The 16,867-nt window shown below is 43.7% G+C and overlaps 1 protein-coding gene across 1 annotated transcript in view; it reads right to left on the reverse strand.

Annotated features, from left to right (window-relative positions):
* The window catches only part of ERBB4 (erb-b2 receptor tyrosine kinase 4), a 981,920-nt gene that overhangs the window by 576,159 nt on the left and 388,894 nt on the right, over positions 1–16,867 (reverse strand). The window lies entirely within an intron of this gene.

Here is a 16,867-nt window from a genome sequence, read left to right on the forward strand (position 1 = left end):
TTACCCATTGTTAGATATCCTATGTTCATGCCTCGGTTATACAGCACGTGAGTCTTTTCATAAACATACTTCAACTATATCACTGATATGCAACCACCAAAATAATTGCAAAATTAACAGGATAATAGCTAATGTATATGTAATTTGGTTATAGTCTGTCAACCCCAATTTGTGGATTAAATGTGTGCAAATTCACTTCTTTAATTGTTTTGTAGAATCTGACAATTTAATTTGAAGAGTCGGCATGTTTTGCTTTTAAAGTTGCCCTGTGAGGATTTCTTCTAGTGACCTCTTGGAAACTTAGTTTGGAACTGAAAAGGCAGAGGAACCACGAGACACAGGATAATGCTTATCTCCTAGTTGGAGCACCTAACACAAATCTCAGAGTTCACTGCCCAGTTACCATTATCTTTCTGGACAATGCCAAAAGACTATGCAAAGCAAAAACATTGTAAATCACGTAAATCTATACTCCTGCATCATTTTGAGATTACTTTTAACCTCAGCCTTTTGCAACAGATTTCAACAAAGGGGACTGAAAGAATTAACAGTTCTTCTGGATGAGAATCCTGTTTCACATTAATTTTGCGGACATGGCCTCCACCTACACTGCATCTTTTAAATGAGCTCTGATAAATCACTGACATGGTTGGTTCTGAACATGATTTGGTTCATCCCACACATTTGGTTAGTAAATCACAGTCAGTGAAAAGTGTTTTTCTCCTGCCAGAGGCCTACCTTGGCACATGACTGGCTTCTTGTGATTCACCCAGTACAGAGCTTTTTTTTCCTGTGGACAGGACTCCCCTACCCAAGTTTGCATAACGGGGTTGACATCTCCTCTTTTCATCCAGCTGTGCATTTGGTATAACATACAGTACCAGAATGCACTAGCTTGCTTGCTGCTGATGTCAGAGTCTGTAGGTCCTCTGGCATTCTATCCCATGCTTAGACACTCTGGTAGTAACAGATACAAAAAACATGAGCTCTATTCTACTTGAGTTCTGCCACTGACCTGCAGCATGAACTAGAGAAGTTAACATAAGAACACAAGAATGTGTCAAGCCAATGTTCCATCTAGCCCAGTATCCTGTCTTCCAACAGTGGTCAGTGCCAGATGCTTCAGAGCAAGTGAACAGCAGAGGGCAATTATTGAGTGATCCACTCCTTCGCAGGGCCGTCCAGAGGGGGGGGCAAAGGGGGCAATTTGACCTGGGCCCCAGGCTCCGCAGGGGCCCCCAAGAGAACAGCGGAGGCTCCCGCCTCCGCCCCTCTCCTGGAGCCTCAGCGCATCAAGCGCCGAGTCTCCGCCGGGGCCCCTGAGCCGAGCCCCGCCCCACTCCGAGCCGCGTGGTGAGGGGGCGGGGCTGGGAACTCCGGGCTGAGCTCAGCTGCCTCCGCTGGGCCCGGAGTTCCCAGCCCCGCCCCCTCCCCACGCGGCTCTGAGCGGGACGGAGCTCAGGCCCCGCCGGCCACACGCTGTGGCTGTTCTGGCGAGGCGCTGAGACTCCGGGCGAGGAGGGAGCCGGGGGTAAGAGGCTGGGGCCGGGGCGGGGGGGAAGCGGGACCCGCCGCCGAAGCGCAGCCCGGGGTCTTCGGCAGCGGGGGGCCCTTCCGTTCCAGGACCCGCCGCCAAAGTGCCCCAAAGACCCGCGGCGGGGACCCTCCCCCGCCGCTGAATTACCGCCGAAGACCGGGCTGCACTTCAGCGGCGGGTCCCGCTTCAGCGGTAATTCGGCGGCGGGGGGCTCCCGCCGTGGGTCTTCGGGGCACTTCGGCGGCGGGTCCTGGAACGGAAGGGCCCCCCGCCGCCGAAGACCCCGGGCCCCCGGAATCCTCTGGGCGGCCCTGCTCCTTCGTCCAGTCCTGGCTTCTGGAAGTCAGAGGTTTAGAGACACCTAGACCATGGGGCTTTTAGCCATTGATGGACCTATCCTCCATGAACTTATCTAATTCTTTTTTAATTAATTTATACTTTTGGCCATCCCCTAGCAATGAGCGCCAGAGGTTGACTGTGCTTTATGTGAAGTACTTCCTTTTGTTCGTTTTAATCTTGGTGCCTATTAATTTCATTGGGTAACTCATGTTCTTGTATTACGTGAAGAGGTAAATAATACTTCCAATTCACTTTCTCCACACCATTCATAATTTCATTGACCTCTATCATATCCCCCATTAGTCACTCCCAGTGTTTTCAATCTCTCCTCTCATGGAAGCTATTCCATACACCTAATCATTTTCATTGATCCTTTATGTACTTTTTCCAATTTTAGTACATCTTTTTGGAGATGGGGAGAACAGAACTGCACATAGTATTCAAGGTGTAGACTTACCATGGATTTATATAGGGGCATTATTCTATTTTCTTATATCTATCCCTTTCCTAACAGTTCCTAACATTGTTAGCTTTTTTGACAGCTTTTTTTGTATATGCAGTTAGGATTATGTTTTCTAATATGAATTACTTTGCATTTATCAACATTGAATTTCATCTGCCATTTTATTGACCTATCACCTAATTTTGGAGATCCTTTTGCAACTCTTCATGGTTTATTTTAGATTTATAACTATCTTGAGTAATTTTGTATCATCCGCAAACTTTGCAACATCACTGTTTAACCCCTTTTCCAGATCATTTATGACTATGTTGAACAGCACACGTCCCAGTAGAGATCTTTGGAGGACTCCACTATTTACTTGACCATTATTCTAACCCTTCCTATCTTTTTAACCAAATACTGATCCATGAGAGGACCTTCCCTCTTATCCCATGACTGCTTACTTTGCTTAAGAACTTTTGGTGTGGGAACCTGTCAAAGGCTCCCAGAAAGTCCGAGTACACTATATAAACTGGATTACCCATGTCCATAGGGTTAACCCTCTCAAACAATCCTAATAGATTTGTGAGGCATGATTTCCCCTTACAAAAGCTGTGTTGACTCTTCCCCAATAAATCATGTTAATCTATGTGTCTGATAAAATTATTTTTTACTATGGTTTCAACCAATTTGCCTGATAATGAAGTTAGGCTTAGCATCCTGTAATTGCCAGGATTGCCTCTGGAGCCTTTTTAAAAAAAAAAAACACGAATCATATTAGCTATCCTCCAGTCATCTGGTACAGAGGCTATTTTAATCAACAGGTTACATACTACAATTAGTAGTTCTGCAATTTCATATTTGAATTACTTCAGAACTCTTGGGTGAATACTATCTAGTCCTGGTGACTTATTACTGTCTAATTTATCAATTTGTTCCAAAACCGACTCTCCTGACTCTACTGACACCTCAATCTGGGACAGTTCCTCAGATTTGTCACTTAAAAAGAATGGCTAACGTGTGGGAATCTCCCTCACATCCTCTGTAGTGAAGACCAATGCAAAGAACTCATTCAGCTTCTCTGCAACAGCCTTGTCTTCCTTGAGTGTTCCTTCAGCACCTCGATCATCCAGTGACCTCACTGATTGTTTGCCAGGCTTTCTACTTCTGATGTACTTAAAAAAAAATTGCTGTTAGATTTTCAATCTTTTCTTAGGTGCTCTGCAAACTCATTTTTTGACTGCCTTATTATACTTTTACACTTGATTTACCAGAATTTATGCTCCTTTAGATTTTTCTCAACAGGATTTGACTTCCAATTTTCCAAGTATGCCTTTTGCCTCTCATTTCAATGTGAGCATGGATAGAACAGGTGACAAAATCACAGTCAAAAGGTATAGGGCATTATAAAAAAGCATTGATAAAGTCACTACATTATTTACTAAGGACACTGATTATTTGGAAATAAGTTTTCATAATAATTTGGAAGAGGTATTGTTAGTAGTTTAGCATTTCAGTCATGCCTTTTAAAATAACATAATCTGAATTGGTTAAATAAAATTCAGTGACAAGCAGACATTTTGCTGACTGTAAAATGAAACACTGTACTAATCTAACATAACTCTTGTGTACCAGATTTGTTTAATCGAGCAAGTACACTTGCAATGATTGTTTTGTGCTATAATAAATGCATGCTTTATTTAGAAAATTGAATATCAAGCTGCTTTTAAGAAGTACAAACTGTCCATAGTATAAACTGTCAGATTTTACTAAATGAACATAACATAAGAACATAAGAACGTACCAGGTCAGACCAAAGGTCCATCTAGCCCAGTATCTGTCTACCGACAGTGGCCAATGCCAGGTGCCCCAGAGGGAGTGAACCTAACAGGCAATGATCAAGTGATCTCTCTCCTGCCATCCATCTCCATCCTCTGAGGACCAGAGGCTAGGGACACCATTCTTACCCATCCTAGCTAATAGCCATTTATGGACTTAGCCACCATGAATTTATCCAGTCCCCTTTTAAACATTGTTATAGTCCTAGCCTTCACAACCTCCTCAGGTAAGGAGTTCCACAAGTTGACTGTGCGCTGCGTGAAGAACTTCCTTTTATTTGTTTTAAACCTGCTGCCTATTAATTTCATTTGGTGACCCCTAGTTCTTGTATTATGGGAATAAGTAAATAACTTTTCCTTATCCACTTTCTCAACATCACTCATGATTTTATATACCTCTATCAGATCCCCCCTTAGTCTTCTCTTTTCCAAGCTGAAGAGTCCCAGCCTCTTTAATCTTTCCTCGTATGGGACCCTCTCTAAACCCCTAATCATTTTAGTTGCCCTTTTCTGAACCTTTTCTAGTGCTAGAATATCTTTTTTGAGGTGAGGAGACCACATCTGTACACAGTATTCGAGATGTGGGCGTACCATGGATTTATATAAGGGCAATAATATATTCTCAGTCTTATTCTCTATCCCCTTTTTAATGATTCCTAACATCCTGTTTGCTTTTTTGACCGCCTCTGCACACTGCATGGACATCTTCAGAGAACTATCCACGATAACTCCAAGATCTTTTTCCTGACTCGTTGTAGCTAAATTAGCCCCCATCATGTTGTATGTATAGTTGGGGTTATTTTTTCCAATGTGCATTACTTTACATTTATCTACATTAAATTTCATTTGCCATTTTGTTGCCCAATCACTTAGTTTTGTGAGATCTTTTTGAAGTTCTTCACAATCTGCTTTGGTCTTAACTATCTTGAGTAGTTTAGTATCATCTGCAAACTTTGCCACCTCACTGTTTACCCCTTTCTCCAGATCATTTATGAATAAATTGAATAGGATTGGTCCGAGGACTGACCCTTGGGGAACACCACTAGTTACCTCTCTCCATTCTGAGAATTTACCATTAATTCCTACCCTTTGTTCCCTGTCCTTTAACCAGTTCTCAATCCATGAAAGGACCTTCCCTTTTATCCCATGACAGATTAATTTACATAAGAGCCTTTGGTGAGGGACCTTGTCAAAGGCTTTCTGGAAATCTAAGTACACTATGTCCACCGGATCCCCTTTGTCCACATGTTTGTTGACCCCTTCAAAGAACTCTAATAGATTAGTAAGACACGATTTCCCTTTACAGAAACCATGTTGACTATTGCTCAACAGTTTATGTTTTTCTATGTGTCTGACAATTTTATTCTTAACTATTGTTTCGACTAATTTGCCCGGTACCGACGTTAGACTTACCGGTCTGTAATTGCCGGGATCACATCTAGAGCCCTTTTTAAATATTGGCGTTACATTAGCTAACTTCTAGTCAATGGGTACCGAAGCCGATTTAAAGGACAGTTTACAAACCTTAGTTAATAGTTCCGCAACTTCACATTTGAGTTCTTTCAGAACTCTTGGGTGAATGCCATCTGGTCCCGGTGATTTGTTAATGTTGAGTTTATCAATTAATTCCAAAACCTCCTCTAGTGACATTTCAATCTGTGACAGTTCCTCAGATTTGTCACCTACAAAAGCCGGCTCAGGTTTGGGAATCTCTCTAACATCCTCAGCTGTGAAGACTGAAGCAAAGAATCCATTTAGTTTCTCCGCAATGACTTTATCGTCTTTAAGCGCTCCTTTTGTATTTTGATCGTCAAGGGGCCCCACTGGTTGTTTAACAGGCTTCCTGTTTCTGATGTACTTAAAAAACATTTTGTTATTACCTTTGGAGTTTTTGGCTAGCCGTTCTTCAAACTCCTCTTTGGCTTTTCTTAGTACACTCTTGCACTTAAGTTGGCAGTGTTTGTGCTCCTTTCTATTTGCCTCACTAGGATTTGACTTCCACTTTTTAAAGGAAGTCTTTTTATCTCTCACTGCTTCTTTTACATGGTTGTTAAGCCACGGTGGTTCTTTTTTAGTTCTTTTACTGTTTTTCTTAATTTGGGGTATACATTGAAGTTGGGCCTCTATTATGGTGTCTTTAAAAAGGGCCCATGCAACTTGCAGGGATTTCACTTTAGTCACTGTACCTTTTAACTTTTGTCTAACTAACCCCCTCATTTTTGTATAGTTCCCCCTTTTGAAATTAAATGCCACAGTGTTGGGCTGTTGAGATGTTCTTCCCACCACAGGGGTGTTGAATGCTATTGTATTATGGTCACTATTTCCAAGCGGTCCTGCTATAATTACCTCTTGGACCAGCTCCTCCGCTCCACTCAGGATTAAATCTAGAGTTGCCTCTCCCCTTGTGGGTTCCCGTACCAGTTGCTCCATGAAGCAGTCATTTAAAGTATCGAGAAATTTTATCTCTGCATTTCGTCCTGAAGTGAAATGTTCCCAGTCAATATGGGGATAATTGAAATCCCCCACTGTTATTGGATTCTTAATTTTGATAGCCTCTCTAATTTCCCTTAGCATTTCATCATCACTATTACTGTCCTGATCAGGTGGTCGATAATAGATCCCTAATGTTATATTTTTACTAGAGCATGAAATTTCTATCCATAGAGATTCTATGGAACATGTGAATTCGCTTAAGATTTTTACTTCATTTGAATCTACACTTTCTTTCACATATAGTGCCACTCCTCCCCCTGCACGACCTGTTTGTCCTTCCGATATATTTTGTACCCCAGAATGATTGTGTCCCATTGATTGCTCTCAGTCCACCAGGTTTCTGTGATGCCTATTATATCAATATCCTCCTTTATCACAAGGCACTCTAGTTCACCCATCTGAAACTAGAACAGGTTCCCATTTTCTCAAGCAAATAGTCATCCACAATATAAAACTGTGTGGGATTTGATCCTTTCTGAACAGTTATTTATCAAACATAAGGAAGGGCTAATCCACAACTCTGGCCTTGACTATTTACAAGAAATGTGCACCAGCATAACTAGATTGATTAAGTTTCACTGTGGCAACCCCTAGCACAGTTGTGCTGCAGCAGTGCAAGGTGAGACTTATTTCAATTTAACAAATATAATTATTGGCTAGGGCACTGATTGGGGGTCAGAAGACTTGGTTCTAATCCCTGGCTCTGCCACCGACCTGCTGAATGACCTGGGAAACCCATGATCTCTCTGTTTCCTGCCCCACCCTTTGTCTTGCCTGTCCAGTTGTAAGTTCTTTGTGACAGGGACTGATTTTCACTATGTCTAGCGCAAAGGGGGCCCAATCTTGGTTGTAGCATCTAGGTACAAATGATAAATAATAACGTTAAATCAACATAAGCCTCACATCATGCTGGTGTAGCTTGTTTACATTAAGAGCTTGCACTGGTGTAACTAAATCAATTTAGTTATATTGGTGCAAGCATAATACTAATCATAACTATGATTACATAATCAAGCTACCTCAGTACAAAGTGATCACTCAATAGCTGACCTCTCAGTCCCCATTCTCAAAGGAAACCTACACAACACTTTCAAAAGACGAGTCTGGGAGCTTAAATTCATAACTTTGCTTGACACTAAAAATCATGGTCTTAACAGAGACACTGGATTTATGGTTTATTACAACAGCCTGTAACCCACTAACCTCCCCATTTTGCCCTACAGGAGTGTTAATGGGCCACTTCACCTTGAATGGTCCCTTAGGATACATACTAACTACTTATTCTAAACAATCTGTTTAATCTTGTACTTAGCTGTGACACTTGGAGTACCTTTCCCAGACCTGAAGAAGAGCTCTGTGTAGCTCAAAAGCTTGTCTCTCTCACCACCAGATATTGGTCCAATAAAAAGTATTACCTCACTGCTCTCGACTCTCTAAATCAATTTAGCCATATCAATGAACATTTCTTGTGTATAGATTAGGCTTCCGGGGAAAGAAAAGTATGGGTGAAGGATAACTGTTCTGATCTGATGCACAGCCTGAAAATTCATGAACTTCCTAGTAACTAACCTGTGTCAATTTTGTTAAGACCAGATGCTGTCATCCTTTATTCATGCAGAGTATTAACCTTTCTTGGCAAGGAGTCCCATTAAGGTCAGGGCTACTCATGAAGTAAGGTACTACTTAATCACAGAATCTCAGAAATGTAGGAGTGGAAGGCACCTTGATAGATCATCTAGTTCAGTCCCCTGCACTAAGGTGGGACTAAGTATTATCTAGATCATCTGTAATAGGTGTTTGCCTAACCTGTTCTTAACAACCTCCAATGAGAGATTCCACAAGCTCCCTAGGTAACTTGTTACAGTGCTTCACTACCCTTACAGTTAGGAAGTTTTTCCTAATGTCTAACCTAAATCTCAATTGCTGCAATTTAACCCCAGAACTTCTTGTCTTGTCCTCAGTGGTTAAGTAGAACAATTTATCACCCTCCTCTTTATAACAATGTTTTAGGTATTTGGAGACTTATGTTCCCCCTCAGTCTTCTCTTCTCCAGACTAAACAAATCCAGTTTTTTTCAATATTTCCTCACAGGTCATGTTTTTTAGACCTCTAATCAATTTTGTTGCTTTCCTTTGGACTTCTTCCAATTTGTCCACATTTCCCCCCAAGTATGGTGCCCAGAGCTGGACACAGTATTCCAGCTGAGGGCCTTATAGTGCTGAGTAGAGTGGAAGAATTACTTCTTGTGTCTTGCTTTCAACAGTCCTACTAATGTTAATTAATGAAATTAAAAGATGGCAGAAGCTATAGAATCCTCCTTAGCAGCTGTACCCTAATTAGCTTACCTGTAAAGGGTTAAGAGAAGCTTAACATGAGTTGGCACCTGACCAGGGGAACCAATAGGGAGGCTGTACCCTTTCAAATTGGAAAAACTACTGGGGGTAGGGAGGTTGTCTTTGTCTCTGGCTGGAGAGAGGGGAAGGCAGCAACAAGCTGTAAGCTTTAAGCCAGGTATGGGAAATCATCAGCATCATACCTAGAAAGTCCTCATTTGGAACCCCAGAGATGTAAGTAGCACTGGAAAAGTTAAAACAGATATGATTAGGAACCTTTTTGGTTGTTTTGGTTTCTGGATTCGTTCATGCTAACCCCAGGTGCTTTTGTTTTTCTTGTAACCTTTAAGCTGAACCTCAAGAAAGTTATTTTTGGTGTTTAATCCCTAAAGAGCCTGAGTTTTCAGATGTCTTTCTTTCTTTTTTAATAAAATTTACCTTTTAAAAATATATATTTTGATTCCAAAGTCCTTAGACAAGGGGTTGGTCTGTGCTCACACTGTTAAGGCAACTGGTTGATATTTTATTCTCAAGCCTCCCCAGGAAAGGGGGTGAAGAAGCTTGGGGAGATATTTTGGGGGGATAAGGATTCTAAGTGACTCTTCCCTGAATATTTGTGAAAATCACTTGGTGGTGGCAGCAATATCTGTCCATGGCAGAAGACTGTGCCTTGGAAGAGTTTTCACCTAAGATGGTAGAAGATAAGCTTATGGGGTCTTTCATGCGGGTCCCCACATAGGTACCCCAGAGTTCACATTTTGGGGGGGGTATACCCATATAGGTCCTAAGGTCAGTAACTGTCCTATATGATGACCTGGTCCTTGAACTGGCAACCAGTTTCATCCATCTGCAGGCAAGTGATACAAGGTGTGTAAGACAGAATGACAGTATGTTACACAGGAATAAGTCCCTCATTCAGAAAGGTACTTAAGCAGGTGTGTAAATTTAAGCATGAGTCACTCTCTTCGGAGTCAATTGGACTAAGCACAGCCTCTAACCTGCTTAAGGACCTTCCCAAAACAAGGCCTAACTGACTGAACAAAGTAGAAGGCAGTGGAAAAGTAGACCCATTCATCTTTAATAATTAGACAACCACAGAGTTAACACCCGAACATGAAAGCAATCCATGTAGGTGTTAAGTGTCTGAATAAATATGAAAGCTGGGCTGTTATTTTTTAATCTTCTTCCACTGTGCAAATAAAATCACCCCTTCACCCTCCCCTTCATGTTGGTATTCATCTGCTATTGCAGAATAAAAAGGAAAGCCCGCCTTGCCTAGTTCAACAGGTCTTGCCTGTTTGCTGGCGTGAAAGGTTTCTGAGTCAGAGTCAGTACTAATGAGGAAGAAGGAAGACTTACATAGATGCTCGTCAGCTAGAAACATAAATAAACCAGCAGTCTGGCTATTGGCTACTTGAAGCCCATTTGGGGTAGAAGAAAAGTAAGAAGACTGGGGGTGGAGGGGAGCAGGGCAGGCGGCGTGTCACTTACATTACAGATTTCTCCATTTAAAAGGTTAAAAGTGAGTAATAGCCTGGCTCTTGGTTAGATCCCATCTGCCGCCTTTGTTTGGCCATTAAAATTGTTTTTAAAATACGTAATAATGTCTAACTAATGAATGTTGAATTATTAGCATAAATATGCCACCTTTTTTATTTATTTATTTCACCAAGAACATGTTTTCCTCTGTTTAATGATGATAATTTATCATATTAAACTAGAGCTGCCAGTTTGTTTTCATATTTGTGTTTTCTGGGTTCCCCCCCGCCCCGAGACATCTGTGAGAGGGTGGTCCCAGGTAAAATAAATAAATAAAAGCCTTCGTAACAATCTCCACAAAGCCAAAGCCAGTAAATTGCCTTGATTTACCACCGATAGCCCTCATGTCTTCTCATTTGCTTAGTTTATTGCTATTTTTCCTCTATTTTTCTGTTTAAGGCTTGCCGAAAAAAAGAACAGCAGAGGAGTCTGTACAAAAAAGGAGAATATTTAGACTCACCAGAGAAACAAAATAGGAGAGAACTTCATTTTCATTTCTAGTTTGCTTAATGAATAGGCCATAACTGTTCTTTTAGTTAGGTGGGGCCAGCTTTAAACACAAGCAATCCTCACTGAAGCCATCCTCTGATTCAGTAATTCACAGCGTATCCTGACCTTCCTCCCCAAACGGCCAGCCAGTGCAGTGAAAGAGGGAGGAATTTAGAGCTGTTACAAGCTTTCATAACAAAACTTGGAGCCAAGCAAAACTGAGCGAACAGCAGAGAGGCAAACAGAAGGAGTTTGCCTGGGATCCCTCTGAGCAGAGGTACGCTAAGTGCTGCAGTAGGGGGACTGCGCTGGTGAGTATCTGAGTGTCTGTTGGGGGGGCAGTTTGGCAGTTTGACTGTGTGCTTGATTGTTTGATTGCTTGTTTGACCAGTGTGACCTGGGAGTGCTTTGTTCCAGCTGGGCCTGACTGTTATAAAAAGGCAGTCAGCTGCGAAGCGAACAGCAGAGAGGCAAACAGAAGGAGTTTGCCTGGGAGTTCGCCTGAAGAGAGCCTACTGAGGCCCCCTCTCGCAGGTTTCTCTGAGTAGCTTCTGCCACAAGTAAGGAAGCTCTTAGAGGGAAGAGACCATGGATGCTGAGCGATCTGCCGTTGTGACCTGCACGGGATGCGCCATGTTTGTCTTCCTTCCACAGGATAGAAGCGACTTTGTCAATACAAAGTGCAAGCTGATGTCCATCTTGGAAGAGAAGATTCAAGGTCTGGAGAAACGAATAACAACCCTGCGTTCCATAAAAGAAAATGAGGATTTCCTGGATAGACGTCAGGATCAGCTCCAGCGGGCACCATGTTCTGAAGATTCAGAGCAGGCTACTAAGCAGGGACAGAAGGCCAGCGAGGATAATTGGCGGCATGTGACTTCCAGAAGGGGAAAGAGTACCAGAAACATCCATGTACCAGAAACACAGATGCAGGTGAGCAACCGTTTTCATGTTCTCTCTGCAGGTACTAGTGCAGAGAGTGGAGTGGATGATACACCTGAGGGAAGAGAGCAGAAGGAGACTCCACTGATTGGAATGCATGAGATGCACCGTCCTAGGGATGGGGGTTCCACGACCACCACTCCCAAGAGGAGGAGGAGGAGGGTGGTGGTGGTCAGGGACTCTCTCCTCAGGGGGACTGAGTCATCTATCTGCCGCCCTGACCGGGAAAACCGAGAGGTGTGCTGCTTGCCAGGGGCTAGGATTCACGATGTGACAGAGAGACTGCCGAGACTCATCAAGCCCTCGGATCGCTACCCCTTCCTGCTTCTCCACGTGGGCACCGATGATACTGCCAAGAATGACCTTGAGCGTATCACTGCAGACTACGTGGCTCTGGGAAGAAGGATAAAGGAGTTTGAGGCGCAAGTGGTATTCTCGTCTATCCTCCCTGTGGCAGGAAAAGGCCAGGGTAGAGACCGTTGAATCGTGGAAATCAACGAATGGCTACGCAGATGGTGTCGGAGAGAAGGGTTTGGATTCTTTGACCATGGGATGGTCTTCCAAGAAGAAGGATTGAAAAGCAGAGACGGGCTCCACCTCACAAAGAGAGGGAAGAGCATCTTTGCAAGCAGGCTGGCTAACCTAGTGAGGAGGGCTTTAAACTAGGTTCACCGGGGGAAGGAGACCAAAGCCCCGAGGTAAGTGGGGAAGTGGGATACCGGGAGGAAGCACAAGCAGGAGACTGCAAGAGGGGAGGACTCCTGTCTCAGACCGAGAAAGCGGGACAATCAGCGAGTTATCTTAAGTGCCTATACACAAATGCAAGAAGCCTGGGGAACAAGCAGGGAGAACTAGAAGTCCTGGCACAGTCAAGAAATTATGATGTAATTGGAATAACAGAGACTTGGTGGGATAGCTCACATGATTGGAGTACTGTCATGGATGGATATAAACTGTTCAGGAAGGATAGGCAGGGCAGAAAAGGTGGGGGAGTTGCGTTGTATGTAAGAGAGCAGTATGACTGCTAAGAGCTCCAGTATGAAACTGCAGAAAAACCTGAGAGTCTCTGGATTAAATTTAGAAGTATGAACAACAAGGGTGATGTCGTGGTGGGAGTCTGCTACAGACCACCGGACCAGGGGAATGAGGTGGACGAGGCTTTCTTCCAGCAACTAACAGAAGTTGCTAGATCACAGGCCCTGGTTCTCATGGGTGACTTTAATCACCCCGATATCTGCTGGGAGAGCAATACAGCAGTGCACAGGCAATCCAGGAAGTTTCTGGAAAGTGTAGGGGACAATTTCCTGGTGCAAGTGCTGGAGGAACCAACTAGGGGAAAAGCTCTTCTTGACCTGTTGCTCACAAACAGGGAAGAAATAGTAGAGGAAGCAATAGTGGATGGGAACCTGGGAGGCAGTGACCATGAGATGGTCGAGTTCAGGATCCTGACACAAGGAAGAAAGGAGAGCAGTAGAACAGAGACCCTGATCTTCAGAAAAGCAGACTTCGACTCCCTCAGGGAACTGATGGGCAAGGTCCCCTGGGAGAATAACATGACGGGGAAAGGAGTGGAGGGAAGCTGGCTGTATTTTAAAGAAACCTTATTGAGGTTGCAGGAACAAACCATCCCGATGTGTAGGAAGAAAAGTAAATATGGCAGGGGACCAGCTTGGCTCAACAGTGAAATCCTTGCTCGTCTTAAACACAAAAAATACAGCTTACAAGAAGTGGAAGATTGGACAAATAACCAGGGAGGAGTATAAAAGTATTGCTCAGGCATGCAGGAGTGAAATTAGGAAGGCCAAATCACACTTAGAGTTACAGCTAGCCGGAGATGTTAGGAGTAACAAGAAGGGTTTCTTCAGGTATGTTAGCAACAAGAAGAAAGTCAAGGAAAGTGTGGGCCCCTTGCTGAATGAGGGAGGGAACCTAGTGACAGAGGATGTGGCGAAAGCTAGTGTACTCAATGCTTTTTTTGCCTCTGTCTTCACAGACAAGGTCAGCTCCCAGACAGCTGCACTCTGCAGCACGGTATGGGGAGGAGGTGACCAGCTCTCTGTGGGGAAAGAAGTAGTTCAGGACTATTTAGAAAAGCTGGACGAGCACAAGTCCATGGGGCCGGATGCGCTGCATCCGAGGGTGCTAAAGGAGTTGGCCGATGAGATTGCAGAGCCATTGGCCATTATCTTTGAAAAATCATTGTGATCGGGGGAGGTCCCGGATGACTGGAAAAAGTCTAATGTAGTGCCCATCTTTAAAAAAGGGAATAAGGAAGATCCCGGGAACTACAGGCCAGTCAGGCTCACCTCAGTCCCTGGAAAAATCATGGAACAGGTCCTCAAGGAATCAATTCTGAACCACTTAAAGGAGGGGAAAGTGATCAGGAACAGTCAGCATGGATTCACCAAGGGCAAGTCATGCCTGACCAATCTAATTGCCTTCTATGATGAGATAACTGGCTCTGTGGATGAGGGGAAAGCAGTGGATGTGCTATTTCTGGACTTTAGCAAAGCTTTTGATACAGTCTCCCACAGTATTCTTGCCAGCAAGTTAAAGAAGTATGGGCTGGATGAATGGACGGTAAGGTGGATAGAAAACTGGCTAGATGGTCGGGCTCAATGGGTAGTGATCAATGGTTCCATGTCTAGTTGGCAGCCGGTATCAAGTGGAGTGCCCCAAGGGTCGGTGCTGGGGCCGGTTTTGTTCAATATCTTCATTAACGATCTGGAGGATGGTGTGGACTGCACCCTTAGCAAGTTTGCAGATGACACTAAACTGGGAGGAGTGGTTGATACGCTGGAGGGTAGGGCTAGGATACAGAGGGACCTAGACAAATTAGAGGATTGGGCCAAAAGAAATATGATGAGGTTCAACAAGGACAAGTGCAGAGTCCTGCACTTAGGACGGAAGAATCCCATGCACTGCTACAGACTAGGGACCGAATGGCTGGGCAGCAGGTCTGCAGAAAAGGACCTAGGGGTTACGGTGGACGAAAAGCTGAATATGAGTCAACAGTGTACCCTTGTTGCCAAGAAGGCTAATGGCATTTTGGGTTGTATAAGTAGGGGCATTTCCAGCAGATCGAGGGATGTGATCATTCCCCTCTACTCAGCACTGGTGAGGCCTCATTTGGAGTACTGTGTCCAGTTTTTGGCCCCACACTACAAGAAGGATGTGGATAAATTGGAGAGAGTCCAGCGGAGGGCAACAAAAATGATTAGGGGGCTGGAACACATGACTTATGAGGAGAGGCTGAGGGAACTGGGATTGTTTAGTCTGCAGAAGAGAAGAATGAGGGGGGATTTGATAGTTGCTTTCAACTACCTGAAAGGGGGTTCCAAAGAGGATGGATCTAGACTGTTCTCAGTGGTAGAAGATGACAGAACAAGGAGTAATGGTCTCAAGTTGCAGACGGGGAGGTTTAGGTTGGATATTAGGAAAAACTTTTTCACTAGTAGGGTGGTGAAGAACTGGAATGGGTTACCTAGGGAGGTGGTGGAATCTCCTTCCTTAGAGGTTTTTAAGGTCAGGCTTGACAAAGCCCTGGCTGGGATGATTTAGTTGGGTTTGGTCCTGCTTTGAGCAGGGGGTTGGACTAGATGACCTCCTGAGGTCCCTTCCAACCCTGAGATTCTATGATTCTATGACCTTATTTGCAGTTTCATTGCATATCGGAAACTTGGGCCATGTTCAGTGAAGATTTGTCTAGAGCAGAGTTTGTGGTCCTGTTTTGATGTGAGTTAATTGATTGGCAATTAACTAACATGGCTGTGAATATTAGCCTAGACAGTCCATAGACACTTGTTCTAAAGTTAGTGATTTACCCGAAGACTCATCCTCTATGTTTGCAGAATGTCTAGACTAGCATTTGCAATTGTGTAGCTAACTGGTCATCAATTAAATTGAATTAAAACTACCCTCAATGCACCTTTTAGTTTAGCATTTAGCAAGCCTGGTCTAAGTTTTGAGCAACCATGAGCTCAAGTTGTGGTTTGCAGTGGAACTCACATGAAACAGCAGTGATTTTAACCTGAAAAGAAGCGAAACATGCCAAGTGGGTTAATGTTTGGTTTGTGCTTCAGCTTTGTTAGAACCAACAGTAGAAAGCTAAATCTTTGTGAACTAATATTAAACAAAAGGTTCACATAAGACCCTGAAAAACAAAATGAGACCTCTCTAAAGCAAACATTTTGCCTATCCCTGATCTTTCCCAAGCCAACGATGCAAAGAAAAACATTTAGAGTGGGCATCTGCCATCCCATTCCTTGCCCTAGACTGAGGTTTTGACTGTCCTATTCCCTTGGTCTCCGCATCTCCTACAAGTGTCTACACACAGACACACACATTTAGAAACGCAGAAAGGGGTTTTATGAGAGTTGTACATAATCAAAACAAGCCATATAAGATGGTACTTTATTTGTATCATGGTTTGACCTCATCGATATTGACCAGCTATACCATGTTATGGCCCATTTGGGCTACAATCATACTAACATTTCTTCTCCCTTTCCTTGACAGTCATTCCTACCCCTGCATCTCTCTTCTCCACACACTGCAGCCTTAATCTGGTGGAACACACTCTCCAACAAGCAGAATACACTGGATGATCCCATTAGCTGGACGTTTCTTCTAAAACAGTCAACTGTCAAAGAATAAACTACAGTGATGTTTAGCGACTCTTAATTTGGCTTTCATCCTCCCCATTGCTCTTGATTCCTACTCTCAGGCCGTCTGCAGTCATAGAATGACATCACTGCACTAGCTCAGATGCGCCACTTGATCCACCACTGACATCCTCTAGCACCTGCAGACTCCACACATTGTAATGCCACAGCGAGGGTGATCAGATGGCAAGTGTGAAAAACCGGGACGGAGGTGTGGGGTAATAGGCACCTAGTTAAGACAAAGCCTCAAA

This window comes from Mauremys mutica, chromosome 10 (assembly GCF_020497125.1).
Source record: "Mauremys mutica isolate MM-2020 ecotype Southern chromosome 10, ASM2049712v1, whole genome shotgun sequence".
Taxonomy (NCBI): Eukaryota; Metazoa; Chordata; order Testudines; family Geoemydidae; genus Mauremys; species Mauremys mutica.